This window comes from Alexandromys fortis, unplaced genomic scaffold (genome assembly GCF_014885135.2).
Source record: "Alexandromys fortis isolate MF-2015 unplaced genomic scaffold, M_Fortis_MF-2015_v1.1 scaffold_8_1_9099942, whole genome shotgun sequence".
NCBI lineage: Eukaryota > Metazoa > Chordata > Mammalia > Rodentia > Cricetidae > Alexandromys > Alexandromys fortis.
In genome coordinates, this window is record NW_026067898.1 from 3,269,626 (window position 1) to 3,290,781 (window position 21,156).

Genomic DNA, 21,156 nt, shown 5'->3' on the forward strand with positions numbered 1-21,156 from the left:
CTTTCTTTGAAAGTCTGGAGTGCTGGTTTTTGTTTTTTTCTTATTCTATGTTCTTTCTTCAGCTCTATCACAGAGAGGCATTTTCTAATCTTCCCAGTTAAAATATAAGTCCCCCTCCAGGAACTGTTTTGATAACCTTATAAAACCATCTTGTTCTGGATGAGGGTGTGGTTGTGTGTATCATAATGTTGTGTTAAGATTTTTTTATGTTAAGATTTAAGTAGTTTTAATTTTAACTACTCAGCTCACGAATGGTGGCATGGGAAGAAGAAAGATCCCTTCATCCCCTGCCCCCCCCCATCAATGCTAGAGGCAGGTTGGAGAGCTGGCCCTGAGGTCATAAGAGCCGGAGAACTGGCCCTAACCCTCACTAGCTGTGGCACTCGGAAGAACGGCCCCTGTGCCATGCCTGGGCAACACGGTAGAGCTGGTCCTGAAGGTGTAGGAGAACCTACCCAGAGGGCGTGAAAGCAGGAAAACTGGCCCCGCCCCTTGCTCATTGTAGTGCAAGCAGTGAACCAGCCAGGGCAAGGCAGGAGAGCTCACCCCGGTGGTGAGGACAGGGAAAGATGGGTTACATTTATTTTTGCTGCAGAATATTTCTTTAACTATGTAAAGGTGTGTTACTTTTGTTTATGCTGCTTTTGTTTAACAATGTAAGGATGTGTGTTTAATTATGTAAAGATACATTGCATCTGTTTAACCTTGCCTGCCTGAGGCACCTGATTGGCCTAATAAGGAGCTAAGCAGCCAATAGCTAGGCAGGAGAAAGGATAGGTGGGGCTGCTAGGCAGAGAAAATGAATAAGAGGAAAAATCTAGGTTTGAGAGAGAAAAAAAGGAAAAGAAAGAAAGGAACGAGAGAGATGTAGGCGGAGAGAGCTAGGGAAACACCCGAGGCAAAAGGTCAGGCAGCCGCTGCCAGCCAGAAGACATAGAGAAATAGTGAAAGTAAGATATACAGAAGAAAGGTAATAAGCCCCGAGGTAAAAGGTAGATAAAGAGAAACAGATTAAAAGTGTAAGTTAAAAGGGCTAGCTAGACACATGACTCAGCTAGGCAAAGCATTCAAAACTTTTAAAAAAAAGATTTTAACTACTTATTCAATTCCCTTTTTATTATTTTGCTTTGTTTTGTTTGCTTTGTTTCGTTTTTGAGAGAGCCCTGAGGGTCCTAGAACTCACTATTTAAATATACAGACCAGACTGGCCTCAAACCCACAGAAATCTGCCTGATTCTGCCTCCCAAGTACTGGGATTAAAAGTGTATGCCACCATGACAGCCTTTCAAATTCCTTATATTGACTGTAGATGTATATTATATTGTATGTAGGCATGGCATTTAAGTTTGCTCTATCTTTACAAACTAATTTTCTAGAAAATTGTCCATTCTAGATTTCTAACTCATGGACATGGCTTTCTCCATGCTGGGAGGGTTGGCACAGCTGTGTCCGGAGCTGTGCTCCAACCTTGCGCCCATCATATGCACCTGCTCTCCTTCACTCGTCTAGCCAGCATGGTCTGTAATTTTATAACACGGTCACCTTTTGGCTCTTCGCATTGCTCTACATCGTCTTTTTATAATTTGCAGAGTGATCGGCCTTGGCCGTAATCCAGCAATCCTGCAGCTTCGTCTGCTTCCTTTCCTCTGTGTGCTTGCTCAACTGCATTTCCCTAACTTCTTAAGTTGGGCACTTGCTTCCCTATCACTTTGTTATTTTCTATTAAATGTGGCTAAGATATAAACTCCTCCTTAAAGGCAACTTGAACTTCACCCCACAGTGTTTAGATATGTTTATTGCATATGTTAACAAAACATGTTACAGGGCTTCATCGTGACATTTTCATTCACAGGTTCTAGTCCTACATACGACTGCTTGAAATGTGACTTTTCGTTCATAGATAATATCAGGCTGCATTCATACAGAGGGAACGGAATGTACCTAACTTTGCAGTAGAAGAGTAAACAGTTCATTCAACAGCAGAAAATGGGGAGTATCCAAGAGGAGGCTACACAATGCGCAGACCTACTATCCGTATAAGGACCTTGTTCTTCATCCTGTGAACAACCAAAGCCATTAAACACGACTTAAAGCATTGCCAGCGTCCAATTAAAGTGGCTTTAGATTGTCCTTCGTTTTAGTCCTCCACCTGGTTTTAACTTTCCCAGGGGTTTTTAACAAAAGGTTCCTTCGCTGACTTTGCCTGAATCAAAAAGCATTTAGAGGGCTTTCCTTATCGCTACTCTAGATTTTTCAATTAACAGGACTGTCAGAACAAATGCAATCGTATTTTTAAAAGAATCTCCTAAAGCTTCTGCCAAGCCTTCTTTATTTCCTTGATCCAATCATATTCTCTTAAAAAATCTGCTCTTTCTCAAAAAGGATGAGTGAATTCCTACATAACTGAAAATTACACAGAAGTCACTGTGTGTCTCATCGAGATGTGATTAAGTCCAAAAAGACTTCCCTGGCTCAGATCCCTTACAAGTTTAATCTCTACCATAGAAAAGAGACTACAAAAGTAATTACTTTTTAAAGAGGAAATCTGTTAAGAAAATACAAACCCAGCATTACTCACGTAAGTTTCAAGGGACTGTGCCATTAGGAAAGCTCTATAGACTGCCCAAGAAGTCCATGAGTGCATAATACAAGAGGCAGGAAAAAGCTTACGTCCTGTGGTTGTCTGTAGAACTTCAGTCCTAATACCTTGGAATTAAAGCTTATTTCTCCCAGATGTGTGACCTGGGAAAATCAATCTTTACATCACTACATGTCTGTGTTTCCAAAACAGCAATGATATAGAGATATAGAAATGAATACTTTATATTAGTATGAACTTTGGTCTATTGATACAAATTTAATGTCAATTTTGTAGCTAACACTGTATATGTGTGTATATATATATGTGTGTGTGTGTGTATGTATTTCTACTCTTGTTTAAGGTATTATGTGTATAAACTCATTTTAAAATGTAACATATAGTTAAGAAATACAGATTAATAGTCATCTATTATAATCAACTTTTAGTAATATTAGTTAGGGTTTCTATATATACAGAGCAGAGATATATTTCAGTTAGACAAATAATCTTCAACCCTTCAAAGACCTACAGAATATGGCATTTAAAATGTTTTAAGAACTTAGGCTTTTCACAACAGCAAGACACATCTGCTCCTGGCAGCACCAGTCTACTTCAAGAGAAGGACGGGCATCAAAGAGGCTCCTTATGGAGTTTACTAGCCACTTGGGCAAGAAACTGCTCTTGCCTGAACTACTTGATGGTATGCTGTATGAACTGGACATGCAGGACCCGCAGAAAAGTGACTGCTGAACTTGACTAAAGACAGAATAGCGCAAGTTGTCTCTGTCATTTCTACAACTTTGGAAGTTGCTGACAATGCACTTCCTGCTTACTTAGGTAATATTATATCCTTCTGGAGCCTTTGATGGAATTGAAGACAGATAATTATAGTTTTCCTTAGTTATTAATGTTAATAAATAAATGAGTTGAGCAAAAGCATTTAACTTTTCTAAAGAATTTGAGTATCATTAAATTATTAAAGATTGGTTTTTAAAATAGCTTCAAGGGGTTAGAGCAATGTTTTAGCAGATAAGAGCATTTGCTACTCTTCAAGAGGACACAGTTTCAATCCTAGTACCCACATAGATTCACAAACATCTGTTAGTCCAGTGTCAGGAGATCCAAGGGCACTTCTGACCCCCAAGGACACATCAAATACTTAGTGCATAAGCAGGCATGCAGGAAAAAATACAAATACACACAAAATAATAAAATAAATATAATAAATATTAAACATAAAATAATAAAAATTCAAAATAACAATAGCTTCAAGGTCAACTTCGGTACAAATTAAACACAATCTAGAGTAGGAAATAAAGCTGTGTGGTGACTGGTACAAAAGGGGGAGAGAACGGAATCCCAGCCGCCTGAGTTATCTCAGGAACACCGCTGGGCTGGAGATGGAAACGCTAAAGGAGCAAAGTGCGCTGTTCTTCCTTCCTGGTTCCTGTGGAAGCCCGTGGGCAGTGGCAAACAGAATGGGGGTGGCAGGGTTAATGTCACTTGGAAAAGGAACTCAACCTACATGAATGCTAGGCAAGAAACAACAAAATTGTTGAGACTCTTGATTCGTGGCGGCTTCTCAGAAGCTGCGGGATCTTCTAGGTGGGACTTGCTAATCATTGTGTGACTCTGTTTGTTTTGTAAAGTATATTTCTTCCTTGCTTAGCGACTTCATTAGTACCTAAAAACCCTGCTGTTAAATAAAGAGCTTTTAATTGAAAAGAAAAAAAAAGTTTCCATTAAATTTAATAGAAAAATGGTGAGGTGTTTCAACTCAATACAAGATACCCAATTTTCACAGCCAGAAAAAATGTATCAGTTTGTATTAGCAACAAACAACAATTTTTGGAAAGCAAACAAATACCACTCATACTTAATAATACCCACACTGTGGCTGAAACATTTTCACTGATTTTTCAAATATGGGGGCACATGATTATTTCTCAATTAGACTACACTTGAAAATAAAAACCATATCACAAAACAACACCTTCTCAGAATGATACAGGCAAAGGGAGGAGGCAGAACAGACCGAAGACACAGAAGACATTGCGTTCTTAGACTATGCCACGAACAAGATGCTGTGTGCTCACCCACAGTGAGCGTAGTCAGCACATTCATCCCAGAAGTGCTGCTCCAATTTCCCTGCCACTCCTGCCGCGTGGCCTCCAACACCTACGGACATGTCCCAGGTGGGCTTGCTATGTTTGCTGTGCTCTCATCAAGGTCTGAGAAAGAGCTCACCTGGTGACCCCAGTCTCAACAAAACCACCACATTGGCTCCCTAACTACCATTTGTTTGGACCACAGAGATGTTTGCAAACATGACTGATAATGACGACCAGTGACCAAATCGCATGGACACTACCCTGCCAATCCATGCCATGAACAACTTAGAGCATCCTATGGTCTACCTACAGAAAACTCCCCCTGTAAAACTTGAAGAATTCACCATTCTCATACATGGAGAAGTCAGAATAAGGACTCTGGAAACATGAAAAAAAATCTCTAAGCCTTTGGTCAGGGAGTGTTCTGTAGATGTATCTATTGGGACCGGGCTTCACAACTCTGCATTTTGATTGGTTGTGCGATTTTTTGAGGCAACTGTTCTTTCCCTATGTATTCTTGGCATCTTTGTTTGAAAGTCATTTGACTGAATGGGTGGGTTTCTTTCTTAAATCTCCACTGAGCCTTTGTTGTTTTTGTACCAATGAGATGTTGTTTTGAGTGATGTGCCTTTGTGATATATTTAAGGGCAGTTAACATGATGCTCTTGAATTTTCTGTTCATTTCCAGGTTGCCTTGGTTTGAAATAATAGCCTTTAGTGCATGCATAGGTATTTTGGAATTTTGTTTGTTTCTATAAGGAATGTCACTCAAGTTTTAATAGTTATGACAATAAGACTTTAGGTTAACTGGGAAGTGTGAACATTTTTACAATGTTAGTTCTTCTGTCCTGCAAGAATGATGTATGTTCCTATCTTATTGCTCCTCTTTCATTTCTTTCCTCAGACTTCTGGAGGTTTTCTAGTGCAAATTTTCACCTCTATGGATAGATATATTCTTGGATATTTAAATATTTGTGTATTTATTTATTTATTTAGTATACAATATTCTGTCTACATGTATGCCTGCAGGCCAGAAGAGGGCACCAGACCTCATTACAGATGGTTGTGAGCCACCATGTGGTTGCTGGGAATTGAACACAGAACCTTTGGAAGAGCAGGCAATGCTCTTAACCTCTGAGCCATCTCTCCAGCCCCCTATTCTTGGATATTTAATGTGATTATTGTAGATGATATTACAGGTGAGCTGTTTCTCAGACCTTGATGAGAGCACAGCAAACATAGCAAGCCCACCTGGGACATGTCCGTAGGTGTCTTTTATATATCCCATTGTTGGTATATAGGAATGCTGCTGGTAGCACTAATTGGACTAGGTATGTTTGTTTAAAAAAAAAATAAGAGGACATGAAGTTGCAAGGAAGATGTGAAAGTGGCCTAGGAGAAGTTGAAAGTGGGAAGAGGAATGAATATGATCAAACTACATTAAATGCATCATGAAATTCTCAAACAATAAAAAATATAAAATTGTTATGTTTAAAAAAATAAAAACTGTTTGTTTCATGTCCAGAAAAAAATGAATTAAATGAAATATCAAATATAACTAAGAAATTCAGTAACATACTAAATCAAGCAAAAGAAAAGAGTTTTAAATTTGAAATCAAGTCTTGTGAAATAACCCAGTTAGTCAAATGCAAGTCACACGATAGCCTCTGACCTAAAATTGTTAAGTCAAGAAAATTGTCAAATGTGTCATTGACATTGCCTTAAAGTGTAACATTGAAATGGCATTTCTAATAGCATTTTTCGTGTATGAACACAATGTTTTACAAAAAGAAAAAGGAAAGTAAACCAGTGTCCAAAATGGCACCACTTTGCAAAGCTCTTTATGGTAAAAATGCATTCATTCCCTTGAACAGGCATTTCAGACGTTCAGAGTCGACAATTACAAGGGGAAAGTGCATTCTGAACTGTTTAAATGTCGCTTAAACCAGTGAGCTGCTTTTGTCACTTAACCCTCGACTACCTAGCCAGTCTTGTGAAATTGAGATTCTGACAGACAAAACGCATGGACTTGAGGACTTTAACCTCGACTAGGTTTTCTCTTTAGAAGCGGAAGCTCTGCCATTTGGGTGTAATTTAGCCACATTGCTCAGAACAGTACCGTGGCAACTATCATTACCACCCACACAATTTCTAAGTCAATCGCATAAATGAAAGTATTATTATTTATACAGTCTTGCCAAAATAATTTTCCTGACTCATAGAAGAGATCACTTTTTCTCTGGAGGTCAAGGCGGGCATGAAGGAAATAAAGCAGCAACTTTGTATCAAAGACTCTTCAGTTCAGCGTGGGTGTGACAACACTGATGGCCACAAACATACACGCGCACACACGCGCACACACACACACTCACACCGCTGTGTCAGTGTTGCCTCCTGTTTCTGCTTAGCCCCCAGAGCTTCTCAACCTTCCCGATACTGTGACCCTTTAATAAAGTTCCTCATGTTGTAGTGATCCCCAATCATAAAATTACTTTGTTTCTACTTCATAACTGTAAACTTGCTACTGTTATGAACTGTAATTAAATATCTGATATACAAGATATCTGATATGTACCCCCTGTGAAGAGGTCATTCAATCAACCCAAAGATGACCCAATCCACAGGTAGAGAATTTCGGATCTAGGCCAAGCAACTCCCACACCTCAGGGTTATAGAGAGTTAGTAGTCTCCTGTTTTCATTATCTTCAAAAGTATATGACAGATAAAGTGTTAGCTCCATTAACTGATCTCATGTGACTAGAAATTTTATCTAAGAGTCAAAAGGCAATAAAACCCCTGAACTCAAATGTGAAAAATTATCCATCCATGATTCGAATCTTTTCAGAACAATTGAAGTCAGTGCTATGCAATAGACCTTGTATAACAATAGATGCGTTCCAATCTGAGTTATTTAATGTGTGAGCCACTAGGCAGTTTCTGCTCATTTAGATTTAAATTAGATTGTTAGAAATGTGTTCATTAGGCAAGGGTGAAAGTGAAAATTTGGGAGGTCCTGGCAAATAAGTCCAAGTTACATAGAAAAATAAAATAAAATGATTAGGTCTTAGCACCATGTAGGCCAAAACCTCAGTTATGACTCTCATAAGTCATAACTGCTGCCCGAGGGGAAAGCAAACACCATAATTCTGATAGCTCATAAGCAGGCGCTTGTCTAAGATGTGTGAATGAAAACCAGGGAAGATAAAATGCTTCTCTATCCATTCAGATGCAGCTGTTGTGGGCCATTTATACGCTGTGTGGAGGTGCACTGCTGTGGTTGCTGTAATAAAAAGCTGAACAGCCAATAACTAGGCAGGAGATAGGTGGGATTTCTGGGAAGAGATAGGAAGAGGAGGAGCAATCTGGGAGCATAAGAGATGCCGGGAGACACAGAGAAGAAACAGAAGCTACAAGATGGAAGAGAGGTAACGCCACGTGATAGAATATAGATTGATATAAATGGATTAATTTAAGCTTGTTAGCAACAAGCCTAAGCTATAAGCTGAGCTTTTATAATTAATAAAAGTGTCTATGTCATTACCTGGGAGCTGGCTGGTAGGGCAGGAAAAGACTCGTTACGTTCAGTAGCTAAGATACAAGAACTAAAGGGACAAAGCAGAGTAACAGGAGAAAGCTGTTTCACTTGATGCAAATAGTTTGGTATTTTGTGTAGATGAAACTTCACAAAAAATGAACAAGAAGTTAGGCCCGGGGACTATATGCCATGTCTGCAAAAGCCAATAATGTATAGAGAAAGTGCCATGGACAGGAGAGATGGCTCAGAGGTTAAGAGAAAGTACCATGGCGTAGAGCAGGGTTAAGCGGGTGAGGGAACCAGGGAAAGACTGGCATTGCTTTAATTAGGTTTGTTTGTACAGAGCCATCCAGCGCTGACCTTGTGTCTGGTGAAAATGGTCATTTCCCTCTCCTGAGTGTGGAGAAGGCAGGGTAACACAAACCACACTTTCTGTTTCTACTCTTTCTTATGTTGCCTTTAGCTCCAAACAATCCTTAAATCCAAGTGGCATGTATGAAGATAAGAGATTTCAATCCCCTTCACTGTCGACGAGTGATTTATGTCCAAGAGAAGCCGTCTGCCTGCTGTAACAACTTTCATTTCTATAACATAAATACAAAGTTCGGCCTTTAAGGATATAGTCCGTGCTTCCTCTTTTTTAAGGTTTTGTGGTCTCGCTAACTCACCGCAAATTTGTGTCCTGTAAGTCTTTTTTTTTAGTTTTTATTTTGTTTCTTTAATGCATATGAGCACATGTGCAGACAGAGAACAGCTTGCAGAAGTCGATTCTCTGCTTTCATCCTCGGTGTCTCGGGGACTGAATTCAGGTCACACAACTGGGTTGTGATGACCTGTATCCCCTGAGCCATCCCTCTGGCCCTGTGCAAATCTTTTATCTAGGTTTGCATATCAGTTGCCCTCAATGAAGTGTTTTCTGAAACTCTACAAGACACAGGGCACTCTCTAGGTGATGGGAATCTTTCGGTGAGCACAGGCAGCATTATTTCTTTAAAGAACCTGAAGGTCTACAGATTGGAAAGATTTAGAAATGATTGTGAACTGGAGTTGGGATCTATAAAAGAAAGTAACTGAGCATCAAGAAGGAATCGCAGGGTAAAGGGCTTTTGCCAAGAGGACACAAGTTAGCAGAGGAACTAAGGGGTTAAAGATAAACCCTTGAGAACAAGGGGGTACACACACAAGGATCAGCTAAAGAGGCAAACAGGATGGATTTATTTGGATTTTTTTCTAAGTACAGTAGGAAGCTTCAAAAATGTTTGGAAAGGAAGTGGGTGACGACTCAATTTGCATTACAAAGTAGGGGTTCCATGAACGAAATAGAGGGAACAGGCGTGAACACAGGGAAGTCACTCGAAAGATGAGAAAGTGTCGTTGTAAGCGCTAATAAATGCTAGGAGCGCTGGTTCCTGCCGCAGCCTATAATAATCCCATTGCGTACGAACCACGATCCGAAACCCAAAACTACAGCACAAAGTTGAGAAACAAATGCTGTGTTTTCATCACAAATCAGCTCAAGACCTCGGACTGATGCCTGAGATTCACTAAACGAAGGCGTACGAACTATACCGTCATTCAGACACAAACAGAGGCAGTCAAAAGAAGGAAGGAGAAAACACCAGGAAATGGTGAAAGGGTAGCATTGGGTGGGAGCAGGAATCACGAGGGTTAGCTCTCACAGGGCTGGGACTCAGACTCAGCCCCTCACTGCTGCTGGGCAGTGTGCAGCCATCCGCAGCTCTGTCAGACTTCCCCGAGTGTCCTCATCTGTAAATGGAATGGACCACGGAGCATGCGCCTTAACTTAGCTGTGGTTTGGGAGCCCGTGGGATGGTGCCTCGAAATTCACAGCTGACTCAGAACACAGACGAAACGAATCTAAATTAATGTGCATCTTCTCCGTGTAAATCTAGCTTGCTCGTGTGATTTACCTGTCCGATTACATTACAATTATTTTTTGTTCGTCATACAAACTCAGTTTCCTTCTTTACAAACCTTGCTCATTCACTTTGCGGCTCTCTACTGAGTTTACTCAGATATTTGCCCTTAATAGAACAGAACAGACAGCTTTAAGTTTATTTTCTCGGTGAACATAATTAGAACTCTAGGTGTAACCCCTTTGCAAAAGTAGGATCAATCCAAAAATACTCTGCTTCAAGATGCGAAGACGTGCGACAGAGGAAAAGGCAGCCTTGTGCTTTGCATCACAGCTTGGAAAAGGTCACCAAGGAAGAGCTGGTATCTGAAGGGTGACTCACGTGACTTCCCTTGTGATGAGGCGCACAGTCGAAGCATTCCGTTACATTTCAACGCCTAAATCGTACATCAAGTAGCTATTTGCAGCTGTGATTATTTACCATCTATAATTAAGCTTGTAGTCCCAAACTCTGACAAGAATCATCATTAACATTTTTATTACTCCTTTTAAACTGGTTAAATGATGAATATAGTTATTACAGAGGGATTAGAGGACTGAAAAGTTCTTAATGCTTACTAAATCTTAAACCCTATTCTGTACTTGAATTTGTTCTTATGGAAATTTCAAAGAATTAGCACTTTTACGTAAATGCCACTCATTTCGTCAAATTCGCCTTTAATAATTAAGTCATTTAAGTACTCACAGACTTCCAATGGACAGAAAGTATGGACCAACAGTCAGGGCAAGATCAAAGGACTCAAGTCCGCTGTGATCAGAGCCCGTGACCCTTTCTGACTATTACCTTGTGGATTCCACCAAGGACCTCATAGCCGTTTACTGAAGTTTTTCTTCCCTCCCGCATTCACATTTCAAGCTATAGTGTACAACATAAACTCAAATTTCTATAGTACGCCTCAAAATGTTCTTTTAAATGCCAGACAATAGAGTCAACACTGGCTGACACCTACCAGCTGGGAGACCCTGTTTACTCTCTAATTTGTTTTTGCTTGTTTTGTTGTTTATTTTTTTAATTTATTTTATTTATTTATTATGTATACAATATTCTGTCTGTGTGTATGCCTGCAGGCCGGAAGAGGGCACCAGACCTCTTTACAGATGGTTGTGAGCCACCATGTGGTTGCCGGGAATTGAACTCAGGACCTTTGGAAGAGCAGGCAATGCTCTTAACCACTGAGCCATCTCTCCAGCCCTGTTTTGTTGTTTAATAATTCCTATTTTTTAATTAAAACATAGTTACGTCATTTCCCCTTCCTTTTCCTCTCTCCAGCCTACCCTACTCCCTCCCTAGCTCTCTTTTATATTCATGGCCTCTGCTTCCTTAATTGTTCATGTGTGGGTGTCTGTGTGTCTGTAAATGTATAAATACAACCTGCTCAGAACATGAAAACATATCATGTGAATTGTGTGCGTATTATTTCAGGGCTGATCATCTGATATCGGATAACCAATTGGAAAAACCTTACCTGGAGAAGATTTCTTCTACTAAGAGTTACTTAGCTGTCTGCAGTTCTCTGTCTGGGGGTGGGGCCCCTGAAGAATGAATTCTCCCGTCTGTGTTTTTTAGTCTATTGGTGTTGTCCCTGTTCATGTCTTGCTTAGGTAGTCAGGTTGTTCAGACTTCATGTGTGTAGCTTCCCTGACATTTCCGAAACAAAACTCTCCCAGCAAACTTCCTGATCCTCTGTTCTTAGGCTTCCTGCCTCCTCTTCCACCACGACTGCTGAGCCTCAGGTGTAGGAATTAAGTTGTAGATCTATCAGCCAGGGCTAGGAATGGGCCATCCTGACTCCATCTTAAGGATGGAAGTCAATTTGTTATAAGGCCAGAACAGGTTCATTTCTGTTTGCTGCCAAATTCAAGTTGTCCATGCTTTAACCTGTTTCTGGAATTGGACATCCTCCCAAGATGTCAAGTCCTTTGGTATATGTCTGGGTCTTCACTGGATAGACGATTTCTGAAGATTCTGGAAATTTTAGGGAATGAAACGAAGCTGGAGGAAGGAAGTCACTGTGGCACTTGGGGACTTACTGCCTGTGACGGCTTCCTGCCTTGTTTCTGTTTCCTGTTGGGCCATTAAGAGAACATCAGTGCTCTGTCACACACTCCCGGTTCCAGGATGTTCTAAGCGAGCATATGGAGCCAAGCCGCTGTGGCTTAAAACTTCTGAAACTGGAAACCAAAATCAACCCTCCTTTCTCACTGTTTAGACACATTAATTTGAAAACTTTACAATATAAAGTGAATAAACTCAACACCCAAATTTACTGAATAATATTTTGACAAGGCATCAAAACAGTTTTGAATTATTGGAAGTGTACGATCTTATTATGTATAAGGAGAAGTGGCTGTAAGAAGCGTGGCTATAGCTACATTGTTACTCCTGACCAAGTCCAGATTACTCAAGATTATGTCCAGATAAGTGATACGTAGTGGCAGCTCTAAACTGGAGTCAAGAAGCTTGAGTTTGGCCGGGCGATGGCGGCACACGCCTTTAATCCCAGCACTCGGGAGGCAGAGGCAGGTGGATCTCTGTGAGTTCGAGACCAGCCTGGTCTACAGAGCTAGTTCCAGGACAGGCTCCAAAGCTACAGAGAAACCCTGTCTCGGAAAAAAAAAAAAAAGAAAAAGAAAAAGAAGCTTGAGTTTGGGCTGGAGAGATGGTTCAGAGGTTAAGAGCACTGACTGCTCTTCCAGAGGTCCTGAGTTCAATTCCCAGCAACCACATGGTGGCTCACAACCATCTGTAATGAGATCTGGGGCCCTCTTTTGGCCAGCAAGGATACAGACAGACAGAACACTGTATACATAATAAATAAATAAATCTAAGAAGAAGAAAAGAAGCAGCAGCAGCCGCAGCAGCTTGGGTTGGAGCATATGCACACAGGAATTTATCTCCTCTGAGCTTCAGTTTCTTTTTGTAGACAATGAAAAGAAAGGAAAATGAATACTGCCCCCAAAATTATTTTGAGGACTAAAGGAGAAAGTGTCTGCGGAAACCTCTTTCTGTAGGAAAGTCTCCAGCTGAACAAAACGTCATTGAGTGTGTGCACGAGTGGACTAAGTGGGAAGTCAAAGACACAAAGGCAGGCTGCCCACTATCCAAACCTCTCCTGGAAACAGAAGAGAGAAAACGCCTAGCACGCATTCAAAACTTGCAACTGGTGGGAATAATTCAACTGACACAAAAAATATTTTCATTTTGCAAGTTTCTACTCACTGTTAAATAATATTATGTCTTATCCCATCCAGTTTGACTGACAGGCTCACTTTCTCTCTTTGGCTAATAATAAATGAAAACTGCAAAAATTGTGCACTCTGTAATAACGAAAAATTAAAAATATTTATGTGATTTATGCATAGAGTTTAAAAACAAATAGTGTGTGTTTTTTCTTTCAAAACTCTGAGTACAATCAGTCCAGTAAAGTGTTGAGAACAAAAGTCAGTTTGCAGTAGGCTGCAGAGGGAGCGAGAGCAAGGGCATGCACGCACATAGACGACACCAGCTTCTTTAGGAAGACACTCTGCTGAAAAAGAATACAGACGCTGCTGTGGTGGGCTGTACAGAAAGAGGGAGGAGCAGTACAACCTCCTCTGCCACCAGCTCCCATCACTATGAAATGACTCTGTCACGTGCAACCAGGCAATCATGGACCTGAGCCCTGAAACCATGAGCCACAAAAAGCCTTTCCTCCCCTACGTGTCTCTGTGACAGCCATACAAAGGGAACCAACCCAAGGTACTCTCTTCCTCCTCCTCCTCCTCCTCCTCCTCCTCCTCCTCCTCCTCCTCCTCCTCCTCCTCCTCCTCCTCCTCCTCCTCCTTCTTATTCTACTGAACTATAGTAAAAGGATCAGAAATGAATCGCTTTGTTGCAACAGGAACTCGGTACCCAGTGCAGCATACTGCTGGGTGAAAACAAGGCCATTTGGATAGTTAGGGTGCCACCTGCAGGTAGAGCCCTGTGATTAACTTAAGGAGTCTCAGGAGCATTGTAGTTGGGCGATAATAACAATCTTGCAAAAGTCATCTGTTGCTCTTAGCAGCTTCAAATGTCTCACTGTAGTAAAAGGAACAAAAGGAAGGCCTACTGTAAGAAGGAAAGTCACAGTAGCTTCAGCAGACTACTTCCTGTTTAAAGATCCTCTGGCCTACTTGCTTTAATCTTGATTTCTGTCCTTAGAACTAGGTTAATCTATGTAAATGCATCATGGCTTTGATTGTCATTCCTAAAGAAAAATTCTATAGTTTCATATATTCTGGTTAGTGGGTATAATAATACAGAATTTTTATAGTAGTTTATATCTATAATTAAGCACTTTGAGGAAAAGAATGTCCTCCAAGATGATTCACTTCCCTTTAATATTCCATATTTAATATTCTATATTTAATTCTACGAAGGGCTAAATCCTCCACTGAGCACACAATAAACTGGTGACATACTTCATTTTTATTTTACCAAACACAACCTGAAAATGAACATCTTTTATTTGGGCACAAAATTCAATTATAAAGAAAATGCAATCTGAGATCAATAGCTTATTAGACACTCAGCATAAGGGATAGTTTCAGCTCAGCCTAATCTACTGAAATATGTATCTATACACTGTTTACTGGAGTATTCAAGTCTATGTGCAGAGGGACATACATTCAGTTTACTGAATAAAGGATAGATGAGTGATACTCAGAAACAGAACCTCAAAATCAAGAATCTATGAATCTAAATAATGTATAGATTCTCCTCGAATGTAAAATTGGAATTTGAATATCCAATAGTCTCATTTTCATGAACATTTTATATTTGAAAAAGTTGATTGGAGAGAAAACAGAAGTTAGTCCTCTGAAATAGAAATAATTTAAAGATGGAGATTACAATTTTATATACTATTTTGCTCTGTTTTGACACAGGGTCTTTCCGTGTCCTGTAGGCGAGTCTTCAGCCCTGGAGCTGAAGGGCACCCCCTGGGTACTGAGCTACAGGCGTAGTCCCCCTATCCAGAACCACCAGCTCCTGAGGTAGCAAGGAGGTCTGGGAAAGGGAGCGTCTGCTGTGGCAAATGCTGATGACGGGCTAAGCTAGGGAAGGGGAGGTGTGAACTCTTGCACTCAACACCACAGAAGACATCGTTTGCCTCCGTAAGACCACCATGAGTGTAGCGATCATGGTGAAAGCTTATCGTCGTGAGTTTTGTAAGCACTGGAGGGAGACGTCTTCGGTAGTTATAAGATTCTGATATATACTACAGAGATACATAATCAAGATAAAAATAGTTAAAAGGATATACTGTTCTTGTTTCTGATGCACTGTGGCACCATCTGTCTCATGGTGGACCATTCTTAGGGGGAACAAAAAAACAACGAATGACTCAAAAGAAAGATAATTATTATAGTGGGCCAGAGCGACAACGCTGCCGTAGTCACAAAAGTGAAGACAGTATTCTGGTTCTTTTTCTCAGAGGGAGGAGAGACCGACTTCGGCTCAGAGTTTTGGGGGGCAGGGGGACAAACCATCACAATGGGAAAGGCATCAAGGCAGGTGGCTGGCAGAGCGGCAACCAGAGCGGAGGGGAGTTACCAGTGCTCAGTTGGAGTTCTTTTTCTGAAACACTAAATCACGGGCTCATGCTAACCACATAATGGCATGTCTTCCCCTCTACAAGCCCTCACAGACATTAATATCCCAAGTGTGTCCTGATCCAAGCAAGCTGACAGCTGAGATGAATCATTAGAGCTCACGGAAGACTAGGGGTGAGCAGAGGTAGACCAAGAGCCTATGCAAGTTCTCTCCTGCTTCCCTGAATTTCCTCAGTGGAAAAGGAACCCAGAACCGCTGAGAGAGGGCAAGAAGTAAAACTGGCAAATTCTCAATTTTATATTACTTCTGAAATATGCAAAGAAAGTATTTTTATAACTCAATTAATTTCTTTTTAACACTTCACTCTGTTTGGAGAAATGTAGGAGGACAAGGCTACTATAAAACTGCCAATTAATAGTTCCAGCTGGAACAACCTCTAAGCTGAGAGAGAGATATTCCACTAACTCAAAAATGGAGCTGTTCTTACCATCCTCCTGGCTTCAAGCTGGCCTCTGGGCAAAAGGGAAGCTGGAAGAACTAAAGGGCTGCTTCGATCCCTGCCAGGTAGCCTGCCATCCCTGTGCTAGCCTCACTGTGGGGCGCTGGACATGACTTATGGGTGTACCGGTTGTTAGACTGGGAAACCCTGAGCACACACTCCATTACCCCTGCTCCTGAGACTTCCGGTCTACCTTCCAAGCCTCATTGCTTCCACTCTGACAGACAGACCTACTCTGTGAATTTCCTCAGGCTTTGGAGGTGACTCATTCACTTTTGCAGAAAACCACTCCCTTCATTGAAACAAGAGCATTGTGAGAGCCAGGAAAGCTCATCTTTTTCAGTCTTTACCCATCTTGGCCACGCCAGAGACACCCTAAGTAGCCGCCTCACAGGAGAATTCCAGATGGAAAATGGGGGCAAAAGCTCATCTGTCTGGGTCTGTCGTGGCTGCGTACCACCTCAGAGATGTCAGAAACCCACGTCTCACTACTCTCCACATATTTGGGAGCCAGAAGATGCAGACTGCTTCAGTTTCATGGCAGCATCTTCCAGACCACTGCATCCCACTTTCCACTTGGCTACTAAGCCAAGCTACTTAACCTGAACGGACAGAGGGGTCTTTGTTATGCTATAGAAGAAAATATATGGTATATATACTAGATATCTGGGTATGATTCTAAATAACAATGGACTTGCATCACTAGAACCAAGGAGTACTTAAAGAGGAATTACAATGTCGCTAAGACTCCTACGATCTGATCCACTGCACACAAACAGTAATAACTGTACCCTGTGCTTTCTATTTGCCCGTGTACGTAGGTGTGTTGAGAGCATAACTTTCACTGGTACGGTATTACAAGGGGGATTTCCAAGGAGGCATTTCATTGTGATTGTTTCAGTGGAATTACCATCTTCATTATTCTCTCCTGAGGCGATTATTAAAAAGGCACAAACTTTACAAATAGACAAGTCAATAAGCATGCTTTATTGCTATCTAAACTGCAAACTCAGAATATTTGCCAACAGTGTTTGGGCTTTCTCTCTTAAAGGTCACGTCTCTAGACAGAACGTCAGACTGGCATTGCTTGTTTTGCTCATTGTCATTTAACCCTTAGCAACCTTTCTTCTCTGGGAAGAAAAAAATAAAAAAACTTTCAATTCATATTAACATACATATGTTGTAGGGAGGCCGCTAGCTTGTTCCTGGCTACTCAGCCCTGAAATAATCACACAGGAACGATAATATTTAAATCATTGCTTGGCACATTAGCTCTAGCTTCTTATTGGCTAACTCTTTCATCTTAACTCATCTCCATTAATCTGTGATTCACCATGAGGTCGTGGCCTACCAGCAAAGTTTCAGGCATCTGTCTCTGGTGACTCCATGTCTTCTCCCTGACTCTGCCTTTCTTTCTCCCAACATTCAGTTTAGTTTTCCCCACCTAGTTCTGTTCTCCCCTATCAGGCCAAGCCGGTTTCTTTATTAACCAATGGTGTTCACAGCATACAGAGGGGAACCCACATCATACATAGGTTTGACAATCAAGGCTGTTAAGTTTTCAAAGCTTTTTAATTCTACAATCTTACCAAGAATGTGTCAGATATGTTAAAATATTAGCTTCACATAAGAAGCTTGGAAGTTAATGACTTAACAGAACAAAAATGTTTATCGATTGTCCGTTTCAATGTTCAGTATATTAACTCCTTAATCATGATTGTGAAGCCAATGCATTCGAACCATGTTTGTGAATCGTGAGATCATGGATAAATTACAAATGCACAGGCTAGACAAAGTGTTAAATGGGTGACACTCACATTTTACAATAGGCACATAGGTTTCTAAGTCTATACCAAAACTAATGAGTCCACCATATCTTGAAAGTGTATAACTCACTGTACTTCATGTTGTATTATGTTGCTGGAGTTTTTCTAATAGAATTTTGTACTTTGTTTTTTATAATAAGCACATAAACTTTGGAAGACATTTACCAGTTTACAGATTGGTGATGAATGTATGCCAGTTACAGCTGTTTATGTTTAAGTTCGCATTTCTCGTAACTGGCTTTAACGTTAGACAAACCAGGCTTGAATCAAACTCTTTATTATTCCCATAACCTACATATTTGTACTGACTCAATGTCCCTGTCTGTATAACGAGGACAATTATATTAAGGTTCCTCTATGAAGCGTGGAGTTTTTTTGTCTTATAAACTGACTGGTACTCAGTGACACTCAGCTTTAAGGCGATCATAAAGGAGTTTGGGTATTTCCCAAAGCGTAGGCATTTCACCTCCCATTTTCAGTTATTTGGACACTTCTAACTAGTCACCACAAGGTGGAGGCACACCTGCACTTCTAACTAGTCACCACAAGGTGGAGGCACACCTGCACTTCTAACTAGTCACCACAAGGTGGAGGCACACCTGCACTTGAGAAAAGGGCTTTAACTTCACGGCTAGCATGTACGCAGCAGCTAGAAGAAACAGGTAATCTACATTTATAGATATTCCACAGATTAATCAAGCAAATAACTTGGCAATTTCAGACTCAACGCAAAAGTCCCCAAGAAACTTGTTACCCTGAGCCATCTCTTAGAGAAACGTTCAGAGTCCCAGTCCAGGAACCCCCTGCTGTCTGGTTCCTCCCTGTTTGTTGAAACTTGGATCTAAAAAGCTATTCATTCCCCCTGATCAGCCAAAACTTTCTTCCCCAAAAACGTGTGCACACCTCGACCTCAACCATATATACTAACACCAAGAAATGTGAAGCATTAAACAGATTTTAACATTTAAACATCCACAACGAACAAACATGATCAAATGATAATACTCAGACAATCTTTTGCATAGTTTTGGTTTACAGAACCAGCTGGCTTTTAAATTGTTTATGTTTTTTAGCACTTTTAAATAATTTCCTAAAACATTTTAAAGCAACAGAGCTGTACCGGAGCCCAGAAACCCAACAGTTCTCTAGCGCCTCTCAGATCTAAAAATCAAGTTATTTCATAATTCCCCTCCTTCCGCTACAACTCCCTGTCAGATTCATGGCCTAACTGTTACATTTATGCGTGTGTGCGCGCACACACACACACACACACACACACACACATTTATATATATACATGCAACTGTATATACCTGCTGAGTCCACTTAGTTTTACACGTATGTGTGTGTTTAGGGGTCACTAGCTAGTATGACATAATCGGTTAGGGAGTTCATCCTGGGGAACACTAATTATCTCTCGGTAGTTGTTAAATGCTTATAGCACGGAGGCATCCCATCTAGGTGTGGGACCTTGTAAGACTTCACCCGTCCACGCTGGCGTGGCAGCTAGTGTTGTCACTGCTGAAGTACTGGCTGAGCAGCCATGTTTAAGCCAGGATGTCATTGTGGATCATAGGCTTTACACATTACAGCTGGGTAGGACTTCTGACTGCTTTTCTCCTTTGGTGGTTTGCAAACCACCTTCCAGCACTGTGAAGGAAGCCCTCGGGGAGATTCCCACCCAGGCCAGACCCTGTCTCCAAAATGTGTATTATCTTCAACAACAGGACTTCTAGGGAGTAAACAGAGGCAACTGCAACAGCCTACACTGTTTGGGGAGCTGCTTCGACTCCCTCAACAATAGAAACCAGGAAAATAAACAACGACCATGGAGGTAGGAGACATCCCGAGGGAAATCTCAAGATGCAGGTGATACAAAGAGAGAAAAAAGGGGGAGAGCTTTAGTTAGGGAGGGGGGCAGGGAAGACAGTACAGAAGGAGAGGAAGGAGGGATCAGTGAGGATGTTTTACAAAACCACAGGATATCATTATTTATACTTACATAATATTACACGTAACAAACATAGACGTCATTTGAATGAAGTTATGCTACCTGACACAATACTCTCTCCAAGGGCCATCAGGATATCATTATTTATACTTACATAATATTACACGTAACAAACATAGACGTCATTTGAATGAAGTTATGCTACCTGACACAATACTCTCTCCAAGGGCCATCTCTCTAATCTAGTCTCCAGTACTGAGCATTACATATTAGTAAATTTTGATACTGTCATTTACATCTGTACTGAAATTATTTCCCTCATGAATTTAGGTGTGTGCGCCTCTGTGAGAAGGGACACAGACAGCAGGTGTATTACTAAAACTGAGAGAGAGACAGGTTCAAGGCCACATGGGGAAGCACATGTGTGCTTCATCTCTTTTCTGGTCTTCGATAATGGTGGGAAACACTAACACAAACAGCATGGTAGTAAGACAAAGGAACATGAGCCCCAAAGCAGCTTATGGAAATGTATGCTCAGATAGAACAGCACAGCACACACTACTGAACGGAAGGCAGTCCTCCCAGCAGAACCGTGGTGTGCAGTGTTTATCTCCTCAGCTCCAAACCCCACTTCTTTGCTCTGCTTTGTGATGTGGGAACTGGTTTGACAGCCACCTCTTCCCCCCAGCCAGCTGGATCCTGGACTCTGCCAAGAGAGGGCACAGGCAGAGCACAGAAACAGGAGCTGCTTCTTTTCAGAGATTTTTCAGTGGCTAGACTGAATTAAAACTGAGGATAATGACAACAGAAATGGAGGAAAGACAAGATCCCTTTATAGGAGGGTGAGCAAAATGGAGCCAAAAAACTCCCAAAAGTCAACTGCCAAATATCAAATATTAGAAGAAAACCACAGGAAAAGAGACCAACCGTCCAGTTAGAACTCCAGGGATGGTGTTCACTTTTTTTAAAAGCTCAAGACAACAATTCTACATAAAGAGTAGCGAGAACAAAGTATCAAAATCACATCTCAGGGCTGGAGAGATGGCTCAGAGGTTAAGAGCATTGCCTATTCTACCAAAGGTCCTGAGTTCAATTCCCAGCAACCACATGGTGGCTCACAACCATCTGTAATGGGGTCTGGT